The following is a 19,050-nucleotide window of genomic DNA, read 5'->3' on the forward strand; positions in this document are numbered from 1 at the left end:
GTAGGGAAATTGGAGGTATATTTTTAAATAGGATGGCTAGGGAAGACGTTGACAAGAAGATAACATTTGAGTTACGACCTGAAAGAAGAGAAGGATCAAACTTTGTAGATATCACAATTATGTTATTAATAAGAAAATGGGTTTGTGCAGCTGGGATGAACTACATAAAAATGTATTAAGGTAGGTAATCATAGAAATTATTAATACAATAACCACAGTGCTGTTATAATACTTTTGACAGAGGTATCCAGTTTACTCTTAGAAGCAGAGTCCACAGAGCACCTGCAAACTATTAATCAAGTAATCATAGAAGATTTGAATTAAAGTTGTAAAATAAGAGTGTGAAAAAACACACATGATGTTGTGTTCAATTGTAACCAAAATGTAGTGTTGGAAATTAACCAAGTAGAAGGTAGCAACTTTGAAAGGTAATGATATATGATAGTTTGAAATATGCATGCAGTTTAATATTATGAGACAGGTTAGTCCTTATTAATATAAATCTACCACTAGAATTTTTAGAGACAATTTTGTTAGCCGGAGGAGAGACTATGATATTGTGATGAATAATAAGCTTATATATAGAAGGCTTACATGTAGCTTGGGCAAGAGCGGATCTTGTGTATAGATCATTATTTAGAGCCTATTACCAAAAGCATGAAAATTAGGATCTTGATAATACTTTTTAAATGAAAGATATTTTAAAACTTACATTAATAAATATTAATATCCTTCCTCTATTTAAAAAATCTGGATGGCCTTTCATTTTATATTTAAAAGCTAAGAGTCTAAGACACAAATTGATTTGATCATACCATACATACAAATTAAATCAAACTCTATAAAGAGGTCATAAATAGTTCACTAAGTCATATAAATAATTAATGAGTCCATGATAAAAAACCGATTATTCTAACGATTTACTTAGTTTTTTAAGTATTGAAGACATTCAAATAGGCAGCTTACTGTTTTTCCTTGGATTCATTTTATTTTTATCATTATCCTACAAAATACCTTGTAATCCAGCTACCACTGTTGGTATAATTCCCTAGGTATAAACTCAATTTAGCTTTTAAAATGTTAATCACACATTCTTTGAATAGATACAGGATGCCGGAACATTAATTAAGGTTAGATTAGTCGATGAAAGAGTTTAACATTAACTTTAGCAGTAATGAAATGCTATAAAAAGTACATATATTCAATGAGCAGAAATTGTAGCAGAGAGAAAAGGTCCTTTCTGCTGTAGCAGATTTATTAAGTCACTATTAATATTTTACAAATTCAGTCTCCAAAAAAAAGTAGCAGTGGCTTACTTATCTTCCCATTGCTTTCCTAGAAACCATACACAGCATCAAGGAGAATGGAGGGAGGAAAGAGGGAATTCACAAACTATATTTTCTGCAAAACTAGGAAGCATGGAAATTCTGGAAACTACACGTACACATAAGGAAAGCATATGAGACCTGTGAAGTCTGCAGGGGAAACTGCTGGGTGCAGGGTGTCAGGGAAGAGTGGGGAGTTCTGATTGGCAAGTATCAGACATTGATAGGAAATAATCTCTCTCAGGAGAGAGCCCTACAAAGAGTAAGAATTTAAAAACTTTAATTAAAAAATTTCCAAAGCAATTATTTGTTCAAATAGAAAATAAAATCTGCATTAATAAATTTCTTAGATAAAAAGAAAAGAAAAATGAGACCTTGGGGGATACAGCCAAATGTATACTCAGAGGTAAAGTAACATGCTTTAAAGAGGGCATCGTGTTAAAAAAAAACCCAAGACGTTAATAAATTATTCAAATAAAGAATACAGAAGGGATGAAAATAGTTTACAGAAATATGAGAAAGGAAATAAATGGGAACAAAGTAGAAAAGTGATAATTTTTTTAAAAATTAGGAGAGAAACAATTCATAAATAAATCCAAAATAGTTGATTTGTTGTACTTATTTTTGTTTTTGCATGTTTGTGGAAAGTAGGCATGAGGAGGGTGTGTGATAAAATAGAGCATAAACTCTATGACAAATGTGATAAAAGAAAAAAAAATAATTTTAGACATAAAACAGGAGATAAAATGAGAGATATGAAGTTTAAGAGACTACCTTTCATAGACCCACTAATAAATTTGAAAATATTACTGAAATAGGTAATTTTCTGAAAAATTACCAATATTAACCCCAAAAGTAAAAAAAAAAAAAAAAAAATTGAATAATAACCATGGAGAAATAAAAAATACATTATTAAATTTATTAAAGAATTCTTTCCTTAATGGCTTAATTGTAGATGTGACTGATTCTATACAAACTACCACAGGTTAGAAAAATGGAAAGTTTTTTCTGTCATTTTCGAAGTGAACATATTTCTGAGCTCAAAACATGGTAAAGTTCTCTCTCCCTCACTCACTTTAGGCAAACCTGCTTATGACTACGTAGAATAAAAAAAAAAAAAAAACCTTTGGGATTGATTAAAAATCGCAACAGAAACAGAAGCAGACTCATAGACACAGAGAACAGACTTGTAGTTGCCAAGGTGGATGGGGAGTGGGGGAGGGTTGGATTGGGAGTTTGGGGTTAGCAGATGTAAACTATTATATGTAGAATGGATAAACAACAAGGTCCTACTGTATAGCACAGGGAACTATATTCAATATCCTGTAATAAACCATAATGGAAAAAGAATATGAATCACTTTGCTGTATACCAGAAACTAACACGGCATTTTAAGTCAACTATACCTCAATACAAAAATTACAACAAACTAATAACCCTCTACAACCACATAGAGTTATTCGTAGGAATTCAAGGATATATTAGTATTAGGAAATATAGTGATATTATATTATCAATGTATTATAGAAAAAATACAACCATTTCAATAAATAACCAAAACTGTATATAACAGGATTACATATCTAGAAGCTGATGAACCAAGAGGAAAATGAGGCAAGTATGGTGTTACAGAAAACTTGAGAAAAAAGTTTCAGTTAACAGGTTGGGTGTTGGTTCTAAGAGTTGGAATATAATGAAGATAGAAAGAAAGCCATTGTGTTAAGTAAGATGGAAAGTACTGAGACCTTGCTAAATGGAGTTTCAGGAGCAGAAGGGAGAATAGAGTAAGAATACAGAGAGGAAATATAGATAAATCTATGACGTTGGCTATGAGGTCAACAATACATCAATAATTGAATTGTGTGGCAAACTATCCAACTCCTTTAATATCAGCTTTGGAATAACTAGAATTTAGAAGATTGTACACCTAACTAGAGATTCTATCACCTATAATATTCATTCATTCTTTCTTTCATTCACCAATAGCTGAGCAGCTACTAGGGAGAAAACACTGTAGCAAAGGATTCCAAATTTTATTCTGTTCATGTAGAGTTTGTATTCTAGTTTTGGAAATTAAGATAATTAAACTACAGAATAGAAGGTTTAGGGCTATAATAAATTTTGTGCAGGCCAAACACACACACACACACACACACACACACACACACACACAGCAGAATATTTCCCATAATTATTTCTTGCAGACCATAGTTTAATGCATATCCCAGAAAAATGCACACTAATACTTTTTAAATCATATTTTATCTAGAAAACAAAGGTAGAGATATTTAAAAACATTATACTATGATAAAGTGTAAGTCTCTAAACACAAGGAAATTACTTGGACGCTTCAGGCGTAATAAATGAATAAAATGAAACCATGAATCTTTCAAGGAAAATTGTTGGTTGTTCAGAATTTGTTTGGGTATCACAAATCTCATTTTCTCTTTAAATATTGACCTAATTTTAGTAAAGTGTTTTGGAGAGTATAGGTAAATCAAAACCTTCAAATGCCAGGAAAAACAGAACTGGACTAGGAAAACAAAAATTGCAAAAGTTGGAGAATGATATTATTGATAGTTCAGATAACTGGTCCAAAACTGCTTTTTATTTGTTAATTAATTACAAACATGGATTCTGAAAAAAATTATTTATTGAGCACCTACCTTGTGTAAGGTACTGTGACATGCAATAGGAAGAATACATAAAGAAGCAAGAACAGTCTACCCAGTCACATTTTATAGTTTAAAGTCTTCAGCATTTCCAGTAGTGCAGATCTCTGAAACAAATTAACTCAGTTTTGTCTTATCTGAAAAATTTCTTCTTTATTCTTATTGTTAAAAGAATATTTTTGCTGAACATCAAATTCTGATTTCTTTTAGCACATAGAATTCTGGTTTCTTTTAGCAATTAAAGATGCTGTTTCATTTTCTTTGGTTTTTTTTCCGAATGAGAAATCAGTTCATTTAATTCATATAGCTATTCCTCTGAGTGTAATATATCTCGACCCCCCCTCCCACCTTTTGCTACTTAAGACACTTTCTTTGCTTTTGATATTCATTTGTAGTTTGATTATACTGTCCCTCAGTGTATTTTCTTTGTACTTATCCTTGTGCAGAGTTAGCTGAGCCTCTTGTTAGTCCCCAAATTTGTGAAAAATTTCTCCAAATATTTTCTGCCCTATTGTCCCTCTCTTATATTTATAGAACTCCATTTGCATGTATCAGACCATGTAACAGTTATCACAGTTCAGTGATACTCTTTATTTTTTTTACAATTTTTTCATCTACCTTCAGATTGGCGAATTTCAGTTGATCTATGTTCAATTTCACTGACATTTTCTTCTGTCTCCAATCTTCTGTTAAGCCCATTGAATATATGTAAAGGCCTTGTCTGCTCTTTCCAATACCTCAGCCACCTTAGAGTTTTTTCTGTTGAATACTTAAAAAAAATTTCTTGACAATGAATCTCATTTCACTACTTCTTTGAAGTCTAGTACATTTTATTACATGTTAGACATTGTGGGAGAAAGATGTAAAAACTGTGATTTCTGTTATCTTCCTCTGAAAGTGTTTATTTTTGTTCTAACAGACAGTTAAATTACTGGTCATTCTCCTTGACCTTGTGGAGGGTTGGTTTAATACATTGCTACTTTGTTTTAAAATCTGAAACTTACTTTTTTAAAAATTTTAATTAATTATTTATTTATTTATGGCTGTGTTGGGTCTTTGTTTCTGTGCGAGGGCTTTCTCTAGTCGCGGCAAGTGGGGGCCACTCTTCATCGCGGTGCGCGGGCCTCTCACCATCGCGGCCTCTCTTGTCGCGGAGCACAGGCTCCAGACGCGCAGGCTCAGTAATTGTGGCTCACGGGCCTAGTTGCTCCGCGGCACGTGGGATCTTCCCAGACCAGGGCTCGAACCCATGTCCCCTGCATTGGCAGGCAGATTCTCAACCACTGCGCCACCAGGGAAGCCCTGAAACTTACCATTTTAATGACTGATATTTCACTAAATCTAGCTGAGATATAGTTGAGAGCAATTATAACAACAGCAACACTGCTAATGGATTGAATCACTTTTAAATTTATTTATTTATTTATTTTTGGCTGCTTTGGGTCTTCGTTGCTGCGTTTGCGGAGACCGGGGGCTACTCTTTGTTGAGGTGCGCAGGGTTCTCATTGCGGTGGCTTCTCTTGTTGCAGAGCACGGGCTCTAGGCACGCGGGCTTCAGTAGTTGTGGCACGCGGGCTCAGTAGTTGTGGCTCACAGGCTCTAGAGTGCAGGCTCACTCGTTGTGGCGCACGGGCTTAGTTGCTCCGCAGCATGTGGGATCTTCCCGGATCAGGGCTCGAACCCCTGTCCCCTGCATTGGCAGGTGGATTATTAACCACTGCGCCACCAGGGAAGTCCCTGGATTGAATCACTTTTAAAAGGTTTTCAAACAGAAAGAGAGACACGAAGAAAGAAAACAAGCCGGTTGCCTTCCCATTGCCCTTAGGATAAATGCAATCTCCCAAGATTGAGATACATCACCCTTCAGTTCCATCCCAGAGCAACTTTCCAGTTTTCCATTCTCTGCTCTCTTCTACTAACACCCAGCAGTAGAACCTAACTCAATTCAAGACTCAAAACTTTTGCAAATGCTGTTTTCTACACCAAGGATAGTCTTATGGCTAATATCTTTTCAATACTGCTCACGTGTTACTCATAAAATCTGTCCTAATTCTATCAGACAAGGTTAGGTCCTGCATCCTAAGACCTTCTACAATACTTCTTTTCATATGTCTATAACAGATTTTATCTCAGCATATTAGTTCTCTAAAGGAATTCTTCTTGAACATTTATTCATTTATTCAACAACAGCTACCCTGTACATAACATGTACCAGGCATTGGTCTAGGTGCTCAGGATACAGTGAGGAAAATAATACAAATGATTTTTTAACTCAGAGTGTAGTGGGTGTTGTGTTCAGATTTTGTTGTGAGAAGCAGTACTAGACAGTGGTTAAGGGGACAGACTTTGGAACTGGACTGCACGGTTTGATGCCCATCTCTATGATTTATGAGCTGTATACCCTTGAACAAGGTACTTCCCTGTGTCTCATTTTCACCATTTGATAACTGTAAATAGTATTTCATAGGTTCCATGTGAGCTTAAAATATGTAAAACATTAGAATGGTGCCTGGCATACAAGAACTCAATAAATATTTGAAATTATTTTTGTCTCTCATGCCTATAGTACGATGTCCAAAACATAGTAGGTGCAGACAACATATTGTTGAATGAATGCATGAATGAATGAATGAATATCTATGCTTCTGGATTAAAAGATACATATCACATATCAAAGAAATTTTATATTGCTTCTCTTTTTTTTTAAACCAAGAAAAAGTTATATAAGAAGCTCTAGTTTCTTATATAAAAAATGCAAGCTAAGAAATGTTAAAAGTGGATTTGTTAATGCAATAACAGTATTTGCTTCTATTCTACTGCTACTTTCACTTGTTCATTCAACGGAAATTTTTGTGCTCTTAATTAAGAACAAAAAATGTGACTGTTCTTTTCCTTGGAGTTTATAAGCTAGATGGGAAATTGATATGTAATTACATATAATAAAATAATATGTAGTGTACAATGAGTATGTGAAGGAATGAAATGAATCACACATTTGAAAGCATGCATGAACTGCTTGGCATATATTAATTTGAATTATATGAAACTGCCAACATTTTAATGGTTTGACTATTCAAATGGCAATTTTATATGATTCAAAATAATAGCAGATAATAAAAAATACATTCCATGTATCAGAATATTATGTTATTCAGAAGAGGGGAAAACTTTCAAGGATTCATTTTTCAGGTTGACAAAGCTTTAGAAAAAGAGGCAACTGGAATAGATGTGAAGAAAAAGTAGATAAGAGTCAAGCGATTCAAAACAGTGATTCTTAAAAATGCAGTCCCACAATCTTAGAGGAGCATAGGAAGTAATGACCAAAATACAGCTAACCTGAAAGAACAGTGGTCAGGTATTTTTTAAAAAGTTATTTTATTTCATTTACTTTATTTTTCCTATAGTATTCCACTTTCTGAAGTTGAAAGGCGGAGGGAAAATTGCTCAAGATAGGGTCTCTCTAACTAATGAAGTAAACATTCTTATAATTAGTTAAATTTTATAGATCTAGTAATTTTATAAATCTAATAATTTTATTTTATTTTTATTTTTTGGCTGCACCATGCAGCTTCCAGGATTTCCGTTTCCCGGCCAGAGATCAAACCTGGGCCCCCTGCAGTGGAAGTGTGAGGTCCTAACCACTGGACCGCCAGGGAATTCCCTATAAATCTAATAATTTTAAATATCTATGTCTATGTACTTTATGATAATATTTCCTCCCAGTAATTCTTACTTAATATAACTTCTAAAATTCCAAGTGACTAAGCTGGTTTTTTAGTTCTCTATTGTGTAGCACTAAATTATTCTGCGTTAAGTCAGAAGAATTTAAGTTCATTTTCTTGATCTACTTAGAAATTCACTTAGTGAAATGCAACAACATACATTTCAAGGAGTCAGTTCTTTGTTCAAAGTCATGCATTTAATGAATAGAAGGATACCAGCGCTGCAGGACACTCAATACTTAAAGCACTGCGTAAGATTAAAAACACTGAGTAAATTGAAAATAAGGATTTTTAGTTAAGTTTCATGCTTTACAGTGCAAGTTATTTGAACTCTAATTAAAGATAGACTATTTGTTAATATTTCTCACTTGAAGGCTTGGATTTATGCTTTTTTAAAATGGAAATTTCAAATGATATGATATGTGTGTTATTTATGATAAGTCCACTTAGCCAAGGGAGAATTTTGACTAGATTTCATATTAATTTATATGCCTTTAACACTGATAATGTCATTTCAGCATCTTCACATGACATGAAAATAAGCAAAATAGCTACTCAGTCTTTGAACAAAATATATACTAAAACAATGTGCTTTGTCTAAAGCACTTACTCAAAAATTACTCCAATATGCTAACTAATCTGAAAATTATTCTCTTACAGATATCAGTTCCATTCCTGAAACAATTATAAATGAAAATAAATATGTAAGGAGACAACGGCATTTTGATGTTGTGGAATCACCTCTGAAATGGGATTTAGGAGATCTTTGTTCATCACCTGGGAAATGAGGAGTGTAAATTAGATTGTCTTTATCAGCTCTAAAGTTTCATGATACTAATACTAGATTCACAAAGGTTCTGAAACTGCTGTAAAAAGGGCTTAATGGAAAATGCAAAGAGTTTGCCAGAAGATAAGCTATGTGTCTTATCTTTTTCTTTCCCATAGTTTAATCAGTCTGTACACATCTCCTGTGTTTAGAAAAAAAATCTTTTATACACAAAGAAGAGATATTTGTTTAACTGAAAACCCTTCCAAATATAGCAGAAAAGGAGAAATAACTCTTCTCTGCATTTAAATAACCCATATGAAAGAATTAAAAATATATTCTGTAACTTTTATCAAAGTATCTGTTTTTCACTTGATCCCACTTGCAAAATAAACATATTTTGACAGAATCAACCACAGGTAAATGTGTGAAGAATCTATAGGAAGACATCTTCTTGCATCCCAAACATTTAATCTTCATGCTGGGCTCCTCCTTCCATTATACTGATATCTTTTCTAACTCCTTGGAACACAGGAGTTCTTTTTGCCCACTAATGCTAAGACTAGTTTTCAACTGATTCCTCACTCTAGGGCAGTGTAAGGTAGGAGCCTACCCAGTGAAAAATACATGGATTTTAACACTGAGGACCCAAAGTGGTGAATACCTAAGTGATGGAATCTCAATATTATAGTATATTTAAGCAAAGTTCTCTTCCATCAGACCACCAAGTAGATACTTACAGAGAAAGCTGGTCGTACATTTGCACCTCTGTATTAAACGGTTACAGATTTATTTCCTTGGGTTTTAGGCACAAACTCAGGTTCACACTGGCATAAGAAAATAAATGGTGTAAACCATTTAGGCATTAGTTTAAAGTTTTGGATAATGAGGGACTAAGGTCTAGAGAGAGACCATCAAAGGGACGTTTGGCAGTAAGAGGAAAGAGTATTTGGCATGTCAGCTGAGAATCAACAAGAACTTACACAGGCAGAGAGAGGGGGGAAAGCATCAAAACGCAAAAAAGGGAAAGCCGTCTGTTGGGCTTCAGAGCAAATACAGTATATCTGGTGTGTGAAACACTGATGATGCTTATCGCACACCTCAGAATATTCAGCTCTACCTGTAAAATACTGTCCTTGTCTGAGCGTGCATGCCCTCCATTTGATCCCTCACTAATCCCTCAGTAACTTGCTACACCCTTCCAAGAGTACCCAAAACAAAGCAAGAGAGTGAAAACACCAACCAACCAATGAACAAAATCAGGCAATTTTTATTTGCCTGATTTTTCTTTGACTTTATAGAACGGTATAAATTGAAGACCTTATTTCTTTATACTTGGTAAAAAATAAATCTCTTTAGTTAATTAGACAAGAAGATGATATAGTATGCTAAGGTTAGTTTCAAACAAGTAAAATTTTGGTACAATTGTAAGTGTTGGTAATAGGTAAAAGCTAAGATATAATAAAGAAGTGAAAGTCAAAATTCCCAAATGTTTAGTCTAGTACTGTCATTTCATAGATTCATGAATTCCCAATGTTTTAAAATATTAAAATAGTATTTTATATAAGCATCAACTATATTGTAACAAATTCCATATTTCTCCAACTTCAGGTATATTTGCTAATACCGTAGTACCCATGTACTGAAGTGTCTCCAGAATTCTTAAAAAAAAAGGATGAAATAGCAAAAAAAAATCATGTATTTTAGTGCAAGCTAACAATATTCAGATGGTCACTTGGATTTTTCACATTATATTAGGATATTTTGACATTATGAAGACGAAAAAATTCATTTTTATTGTAAGGCATGTCCACATTATGTCACATTGGTGACTTATTGAGGGGATGTTTAGATGACCAATTGGTGACAAACTGCAGTGGATGGAGTAACATGCAAAAAAGAGCCTGCAGTCCTTTCAAAAGCTCTCTCACTTCAGCTACTGAGATTTCACTAGCAAAATCTATAGAAACAGAAATCTTTTAGAATAAAAGTATTTAAAAGACAGAATACGAACAAAATTTTCTTGATTGTTGATTATGGTTGATTAGTTATGAGAAAGATATGGAATATTTTCAAATATATCAATCATTAATAGTTAGTAAGCTTACCTAACAGCTTCAAAAGAATTTATGTCAATAATTAACTTACTCTCCATTGGCAGTTGAGTTGGGGTGGAGATTCTAGAAGCCTGGACTGAGACTGACACAGAAGGAAGACAGGATAAATGACAGGAATAATTCCTTAAGAAAGATAATTTACCAAAAGTGACATAATAAAAAATAGTCTCTGAACAGTTCTATATCTATGGAAGAAATTGAACCTATAACTTAAAATCTTCACAAAAAATAAAATGCCAGCCATTACTTGTGAGTTCTTCTAAACATATAAAAAATACATAATGTTAATCAAAGTAAAACAAAACAAAACCTTCCTTGGCATATAAAGAGAGGGACTACTTTCCTATGTATTTTATGAGGTTAGAATAAATCTGATACTAAAACATGACAAGGACAATGTAAGGAAGAAAAATTACAGGCCAGTATCTCTCGTGACATGTAAGCAAAACCCTTAAATAAACATTAGCAAGTCAAATAAAGTAATATAAAAATATATGATGTGTTATCATGATGAACTGTGATTTGTTTCAGGAAAGCAGGTTTGGTTTAATATTAGAGAAGTTATCAATATAATTAATCACATTAAGAGAATAAAGAATACAAATTAACTATATCAATAAATACAGAAAAGTCATTTGACAATATTCAACACTCAATAATGATAAAAAAAATTTCCACAAATTGCAATGGAAGTAAGCTTCCTCAATTGCATAAAGGATATTTATAAAAAACTCATAGTTACCATTACATTTAATGATGAAATATTTAATATTTTTTCCTTAGGTTGGGAATAAGGCAAGAATGCCATTATTACCACTTCTATTAAACTCTGTACTGTAGGTTCTGTCCAGGTCAAAAAGCATTAAAAAAGTATAAAGGTTGGGAGGAAAAAGGGAAACAGATGACATGATTGTGTATATATATAAAATCTAGTAATATTTACAGATAAACTAGTAGAAATTACTGTGTAAATTTATCAGGATTCAAAGCTAATATACAAAAGTAAATTTTATTTCTATATGTTGTAGACAAGAATTAGAAAATAACAATAAAATATCATTTATAACAGCACAAAAAATCTAACTCCTAGAAATAAATCTTCCAATAGATTGCTAAAACTACAAAATATGGTTGAGACAAGTTTAAAATAACAAAAATAAATAGAACAGAAAGAATGCCATGTTCCTGGATTGGAAGACTCACTACTTTGTACCATGTAGAATTTTAAAAAGAGCCCTAATGGTTCACACCATTGCGTAATCTCCCCCTCCTGACTGTGGGCAGGCCTTTTAACTTGCTGCTAACCTATAAAATATGTCAAAGATGGTGGGATTTTACAGATATAATTAAGTTCCCTAATTATTAAGAAAAAGGACAATTATCCTGAGTGGGCCTGGCTAATCACATGAGCCATTTAAAAAGGGTTTAGACAGCAAAGAAGGAAGAAGTCAGAGACTCTTTCCTCCTGGTCTTGAAGAAGCAAGCTGCCAGATTTCTATGCTGCCAGATTTCTATATGGTCAAGGTCTGATTCCTGACCTCTGAGGGCCCCTGAGGCAGATCTAAAGTAGAGGGAGACTCGGGCCTTAGGTTAATGGAGAGAAATCACATAACCAATGAGCTGGTAAGGTCCTTCACAGAATTTACCATGTTTAATGCAGGGGTCAAGTAAATGTTATTCCCCCCAGTGATTCAGGCCACAATGAACTCCCATCCCAGATTCACCCTACACAGACAGTCCAGGAGACCCTAGAGCTCATTAAGAACACTGTGGCTGATGAGTGTGTCCGGTTCCATGTGTTGAGTGCCTTTGACCCCTGCCCATCAGCCTCGTTTATGACCAAGCCTTGGGCTACCAACTGCTCCACCAGATTATGTAGTTCATATACCTGGAAGTCAGTTTTGGCCCCCAACTACTACTGTAGTTACTACTGTAACACAGATAGCTGACACTATATGAGCCTCACCACCAGCATCTATTGGCTCAACCTGGTCCACCTCCAGCCTTAGGGCTTCAGGAGCATCCAAGGAATCAACAAAAATATCTCAGTCCAAGCCTATGAGACCCAGGTGAAATTTATCTTTGAGTTGATCCAGAATATTGACATAGACCTGGGGCCAGTTTCTCACATGCACAAACTGTGAGGTTGAAGAGCCAGCTGGACTAGGGGTACCTCACCTTGGGCCAGGACTAGCCCAAAGGCAAAAGCCAATGTTGATGAAACTTTTGGTCAAAACCACATTGTAATACATTTCCCACCTGCTCACTCCTAAACTCATCCAAGAACAAGACCAGGGGGTGAGGGAGGGCCAGCAGGAACCTGGTTATCACTCCACCCAACTTCTCCACCACTCGACGGAGTGGCTTTCTGGCCCCTCCTATCTTAGAAGGTATCCGGCTTCTCTGTATTATGCTGGTTATTTAACTACTCCACCCTCCAGGCCTGACTTACCAAATGCATATTTGAAAAATCTCAACCAGCTTTTACCTGCTTGAAGTGTTGAATTTAGGGCACTCTTGATGGGTTGCTTTCTCTAGGGCTTATATATTTCTTCTTGCTGTAAATTCCTTTCCTCTTTTGCCCACCTCTCTTCTTGGATTATTTAGCTGTCTCTTCATTTCTCCTCTCTTGCTACCCATCCCATCCCCTACCCTCCAATTTATTTTACATCTGGAGCAGGACTTAGCCAAACTGTGATGCTACCATAATTGTCACAACAATTAGTCAAATAATGTGCTCTGTGCAGAAAAAAAAAGAAAAGAAAAAGAAATGAATATTTAAAAGAGGACCCTGAGTTTCAGATCAGACCCCAGACCCTGCCAACAGTTTGACTGCAGCCTTGTGAGCCCTAGCCCTGGGTAGAGAACCTAGATAAATGATGCCTAGACATTGGACTATGGAAAATGAGATAATTAATGAGTGTCAGTTTAATTCCCTAAATTTGTGGTAATTTGTTATGCAGCAATAGAAACCCAAAACACTAAAAATTTTAAATCTCACCCAAATTAATCTACAAATTCAACAAAATTCCAATAACCCCAGAAGCTTTTAAAAATTAAAATTAACAAGCTAATTCTAAAATTTTATAAGGAAATGTAAAGAATTTTATGAGCCAAAGAAATCTTGAAGAAGAATAAAGCTGTCTTATGTCTAGACATCAAGACATAAATCTACAGTAATTGTGAATATGTGATATTGGTGCAAAGATAGATATATAGATTAAGGAAACACACAGAGAGTTCAGAGATAGATTCACACGTGTGTTTATCAGTTTTGTGATAAGAACATCACTAAAGTTTGTTGTACAAAAACAGTCTTTTCAATAAATGGTGCTGGGCCAGTTGAATATTCATAAATAATATGGATAAACCTTGATCTCTAAAAATTTAATTTGAGATGTACCATAGATACAAATATAAAAGGTAACATAATAAAACTTCCAAAATAAAATATAGGAGAAGGTCTTCAAGTGTTTGAGGTATGCAAAAGTCCCAGAAACAGTTCACAAAAAGTGAATGTCGAAAGAAAAAAATGATAAATTGGTTCTTATGAAATTAAGAATACCTATTCCACAAAGGACACTATTATGAGAGTGGAAAGATAAGCCACTGGCTGGAACAAGATAACTGTCTCACATACATCCATCAGAGAACTTGTCTTCAGAATAATATACATCTTGTTCAATAGAAATCAATCAACAAGATTAAGAAAATCAATCAATAAGAAAAACATAGATCTTGATTTTATAAATGGGGAAAAGGTAAAGGCAAACAAAGAGAGGAGATTCAGATGGCCAAAAACCATGAAAACATGTTCAGTGTCATTAGTCATTAGGGAAATGCACATTAAAACTGTAATGAGGTATCACTGCACAAAAACTGGAATTGTTAAAATTAAAAGACTAATAATACCAAATGTTTTCTTACTTAAAAGAACTTGGATATGAGGTAAAATTCAGATTCTTTTTTTTTTTTTTTTTTTTAAAGAAAGGGTTTGGACCTTCATGATTTTTCTTTTTTTTAAAAATTTATTTATTTATTTATGGCTGTGTTGGGTCTTCGTTTCTGTTCGAGGACTCTCTCCAGTCGCGGCAAGCGGGGGCCACTCTTCATCGCGGTGCGCGGGCCTCTCACTATCGCGGCCTCTCTCGTTGCGGAGCACAGGCTCCAGACGCGCAGGCTCAGCAATTGTGGCTCACGGGCCTAGTTGCTCCGCGGCATGTGGGATCTTCCCAGACCGGGGCTCGAACCCGTGTCCCCTGCATTGGCAGGCAGATTCTCAACCACTGCGCCACCAGGGAAGCCCCCCAGATTCTTGATTTGAGATTAAGTTTAAATTGATAATTCAGGGTCTTATTCTTTCTCTTCCTCTACATGTTAATATTCTCAGGGGACAGACGTTATGGATTTTGACTAGTAAGCTTCTTGGAAGAAAACCTGTGGTTCTTCATGTTAACAAAGAAAACTATGGTGTTCTTCAGTACAGTGGGGAGAAAGGTCAAACAAGATAAGAAGAGAGGGGCTCATAGAAAGCTTCTGAACAGAACTCAGTTATAGCATAAATTACTCTCTATGAAGTGATGTGAATAGACTTCTAGAGGCATCATGTCCAGGGAACTGATTATTGCACTTCTGTTTTTGTTTTGTTTTGTTTTGTCTTTATATTCTTCCTTCACTTCTTTTCTTGTAGAAATAACATTTTAAATAAGAGTAGGTATGATGGCAGAATACTTGCAGACAGGAATGTATCATTACTGCAGTATTCTACAAATTTTGCTAATTATGTGGTCTGCCCTAAGTATAAGAATCTTAACTATAATTTCTGATGGAAGTCTCTATTCCAATATAACTTTATAATAATACTAGGAAGGTTTCTTTGATTCAAATTATGAGAAATTGAATGAGAATGATTCAACTCACACTGCAGAGAAAACCAAGTGTGCTGTGCAGTTAACACAATTAAATAACTATAAATAATTCATACATTTCTCATGCTCATTACTAAAGCACTTGCTCAGACCCTTAGACATAAAGCTAAGGAACTCTCCTTGTAAGGTATCTTTCCTTTTCCTTTGTCCAGCCTCTGCTGATTTCTGTATGTCCCAATTTCCTCCAATCCCACTAAGCACTGATATAAAATTGCTTCCTTTTATCAGGGACATTATTACTAATAGCAGAAAGTAATGAGTCTATGATATATTTTCTCCTCCTCCTACTCCTCCTTCTCCTCCCCTTTCTTCTCCTTCTTCTTTCAACCTATAAAATTCTTCTTCCCAGATATAGCTAAGTGAATCATTTATGGACACTTCACCCTATATAGGCCAATCAGATTCTGTCTTACAGGAACTTGAATCTATGATTCAGAGACAGGTAGGCAGTCTTTGAGTGTGCATGAATCCAAAGCTGTAAACTCAAGAACTGTGGGGGTCCTGTGCCTGGAGACCCATGCTAGTTCAAGAGCTCAAGACTTATCACATAGCACGGATATGTGTGTGTGTGTGTGTGTGTGAGTGTGTGTGTGTTAAGGGATTAAGGGATGACTATATAAGCATTCTTGCTTATAGTAATTTATTCAAACTACAAAAATAACTCCTTAAAGCATATATTACAATAAAAGATAGACGTACTCAAGGGTTTGCAATAATAATGTGTGCTACTGCATAAAGGACCATAACAACCCTTCACAAGAAATGTCACCATTTTGAGGATTAAAGGAATTAATGCATATAAAAAAACTTAAAACAGTCTCTGGGAGATAATGGGCACTCAATAAATTTTAGCTATTATTATCATTACGGAAAACTGGGTTTGGTGAGCTCTTACGATAAAAAAAAAAAAAAAGAGGGCTTCCCTGGTGGCGCAGTGGTTGAGAATCTGCCTGCCAATGCAGGGGACACGGGTTCGAGCCCTGGTCTGGGAGGATCCCACGTGCCGCGGAGCAGCTGGGCCCGTGAGCCACAATTGCTGAGCCTGCGCGTCTGGAGCCTGTGCTACGCAACAAGAGAGGCCGTGATAGTGAGAGGCCTGCGCACCGCGATGAAGAGTGGTCCCCACTTGCCGCAACTAGAGAAAGCCCTCGCGCGGAAACGAAGACTCAACACAGTCATAAATAAATAAATAAATAAATAAAAGAACGTGAATTTCTAAAAAAAAAAAAAAGAAAAGCAGAAATTAAAAAAAAAAAGAGGTAAAAGGAAAGGGAAGGTGAAGAAAAGAGAAATGACATTTTTATCAGAACACGTGAAAACTTTGCATTGCAAGTTCACAAGAGTGTGGTCAGAGTAGAAAATAAAACAACACTGTGGCTCAGGTCTGAAGAGGATAGCTGAATAACTGTGAAATGAGGGGTTTTCTTTCCTTCAATTTTCTAAAGTGCGCTTTAAAAAAATCACCCATGTTCTTTTAATCCCTTTAAGTAGTCAGCCAAAATTGGTGCATTTGAAAGTGTATCGCGAATACATGCAGCTTGAGAACCAACAGGCTAGTTAATGAAATTACTCTACTGTAGTTTTTATTGCCAAATTAACTGTCGCTGAAAGATTAATTTAATTTATAAATATTTTTCATGGAAAAAAAATGAAGGAGGATGAGAGCAAAGAATTGTTTAAATCAAGATATATGATTTGGTTCTCTTTTAAGCCCAAATTCAGCACATAAAGTAGCAACAGTCTAACTTAGTAATATAGAATTATATTCTAGAACAAAAATTATTTTTAAGATACTGTATATAATCTTTCCTTCAATATTTTCTATTGCCTGCTAATAAAGTTATCAAATAAAGTAAAAATAAAGTAAAAACATTAGAAGGATAATATCTACATTTATGTATCCTTTACTGTGTATCAGAAGCTCTGCTGGGTGCATTACATAGATGATTTCTTTCACCCTACAACCACCCTATAAGGCAGGCTGCAGGGGACATTGATTTTGACATTCTCAGCTGCCATCTCTCTCTCTCTTTCCCTGCTGTGAACTTGCTATGTGGTCTGTTTAAGACTGAACCCAGCCCCAAATCTATACATTGGCCTACACCAGTAAGAGCACTCTTTGTCATTTTTCCTGCTATAGAAATGATTTTAAAGGGTAGGCATAAGCCTCTAGATGATTAAATCCAGATGAAGTTTGAAGGCCTTATATTTGACATTTGTGGGAAGAGCAGGGCCCTCTTAACTCTGGAGGGAACAGGGTGAGATGGGAGGCTCACAACTGCTGCAGACATTTGGCTAGCCCAAAGTAAGCCAACATTGGCACACAACCTTAGAAAAATGCAGCCAGAGCTGTGATCAAAGCATTCTTGAAACTTTTGAAATCTCAATTTACATGAGCTAATGCATTTTGGTTATTTAAATTTTGGGAAGGTAGTTTTTTAAAACTTATAATCAAGCATCCTAAATGATTCACAGATGTATTATTGTCCCCGTTACATACATGCAGAAAATTAGATTTGCTATGTCATCGCCTAAGAAAATAAGTTCTAGAACTAGAATTTGGATTCTGGAAGTCAGAACTCTACAGCTCTTGTGTTTAACTGTTACAATAGATGGCCCTCCTAAATGATGTTTGAAAACACTGTAGCATTTATTATCACATTCAAGAAAGTTTAAAGAAGTGTTCTTTATTATTTCTTCATCTAACTGAAAAAACTTTGATGGTGAGGTTGGTTTTTGTTTGGGCTTTTTTTGTCTGTTTTGTTTACTTAATTTCTTGGGGCAATGTTATATAAAGGACTGAGATAATGATTTGGATGTTTTGGAATCCAAAGAGTCGGACTACTCTGTATAAAAAAGGAATTTTGAAAGTATGAACAATCAAAATAATTATTCCATTTCTCTAACTTGGAATTATTGTTGGGCTCTTGAGTGCCTTCTCTATTTGATGTACTGAGTGGTTAGTTTGGAGCAGTGGAAAGAGTATAAGTTTAGAGGATGAGAAGTTTGGAGACCTTAGATTAAGTTCTGATAAATCCCTGAAGGGCTCTATGATACCGATCAGTCTTTGAACCTCAGTATCTTCTACAAAGATTAGTTAATTTAAGTTAAGATTAGTTAACAATACTTCACTCACTGGCTTATTGAACAAATGACACGTGATAACAGGACTATGACTGGTGAGCCCTCAATAAATGGTATCTAAATCGTATAAAATATTTTTATAAATTCTGTATCACTATAGAGGCTGTTAGTAGTAGTATCTAATATCTGAACTTTCTTCAAACAATTGTGTTCCTTAGGTAAATGGTGCTGGCACATATTCATTCCTTCTCGGCAACACAGAAGGGCATTAAGAGCACACTTATGCTCTTACTGGACACATTTGCACATCTGATCACCCTTAGTCAAAATTTACTGTGTACTTCTCCTTGTTGCACAGTGTGTTAGATAGGATAGGATATTGACTTTGTAGTCATACAGACTATGAAGTTCAAACCTCGATTCTGATCCCAACTCT

The 19,050-nt window shown here is 35.0% G+C and overlaps 1 protein-coding gene across 6 annotated transcripts in view; it reads right to left on the reverse strand.

The window, feature by feature from the left end:
- The window catches only part of LIN7A (lin-7 homolog A, crumbs cell polarity complex component), a 240,793-nt gene that overhangs the window by 181,932 nt on the left and 39,811 nt on the right, over window positions 1-19,050 (reverse strand). The window lies entirely within an intron of this gene.

This window comes from Balaenoptera ricei, chromosome 10 (assembly GCF_028023285.1).
Source record: "Balaenoptera ricei isolate mBalRic1 chromosome 10, mBalRic1.hap2, whole genome shotgun sequence".
Lineage (NCBI taxonomy): Eukaryota > Metazoa > Chordata > Mammalia > Artiodactyla > Balaenopteridae > Balaenoptera > Balaenoptera ricei.